The sequence below is a fragment of the Rhagoletis zephyria genome, unplaced genomic scaffold (genome assembly GCF_001687245.7).
Source record: "Rhagoletis zephyria isolate East Lansing unplaced genomic scaffold, Rhagoletis_zephyria_1.1 Rzeph_scaffold_31504, whole genome shotgun sequence".
In the NCBI taxonomy this organism is placed as follows: Eukaryota; Metazoa; Arthropoda; class Insecta; order Diptera; family Tephritidae; genus Rhagoletis; species Rhagoletis zephyria.
This window is the reverse complement of record NW_016188560.1, coordinates 2970-4110: the sequence shown is the minus strand read 5'-3', so window position 1 is coordinate 4110 and position 1141 is coordinate 2970.

Below are 1141 nucleotides of genomic sequence, written 5' to 3'. Positions count from 1 at the left end.
TATTTAAAGGCAGTTATGTTTTAGATTGTAGTTTTAAATTGTTAACAATTCCAAATCCACTTTTATTAACCCATATGCAATGTGGGTTCCATTTGGTTTTATAATCAGCCCAATTCTGAATATTCCTAGGGAGTTTCTGTTCAGAATCGGCCTAAATGTGTGGTCATCACCCTCATTGCGAGAGTGGTGTCGTATGCAAGTCGTTTTTCTAGAGTCGAATCGTATCGCAAATTGCACGTCATTGCCTAAAATTTCCATTCGACTAGTGTATTAAAACGGAAAAAACTTGGCAGCACTGTATAGTTTTCGACGATTTTCGTCATTTACTTATTTCAGCACGACAGTAAACAATGCCAATGTTGTCGAGTCGTACAATTTAGCCTAATTTACGACTTACGCAATGAGGCTGCATATTTCTTGGGCCGTATGCATAAAACCTAAGCAATTCAACAAATAAATATAAAGTTACACTTGCATTGCTTGCTGCTCTATAAGAATAATTTTCGATCTTGACTTTGAGTCGACGGTTACGAAATTTAAATTGGTTTTCTTACCACACGTGGAAAGACACTGATTATGTCTACTTTTATCAGTAAAATAAGCTACAGTATAGAATTTACATGTGTACATATAATTAACCATTTATGGCATGATAAATATTTCAAGTACCCCAAGACCCGACCGGCTGAAGTTTTTATAATTTACATCAATAGTACCTACTTCTGTAATTGAAATCTGCTTTTATAAATTAAGTGACGCATTGGTACAAAACTACTAAGGCAAAATAAACAAGATAATACTATCAAACTTTTGAAATTACCCTGCAAACCAAAGTTCCCGAAATCTTAACGAAATCTTTAGGAGTATCTGATTTCTGTAACGATTTTTTTACGAATTTTCAAAGAAAATTATATGAAATGGTTGACACGAACTCGTAAAGAAATTTCTGTACGAAAAATAAAGAAAATTCTGAAAAAAGTCTGCAAGAAATTCTTCACATAGCAGCATTATTTTCATTTCTTTACCGATTTTCTTCCGAAATTTCGTAAAAGAATGGAAGTGTGCGTAATTTATTTCATTTTAGAAAATTCGGCAAAAAATCGGATGGGATCTTTCCGAATTCTTTAAAAATTCTTTACGA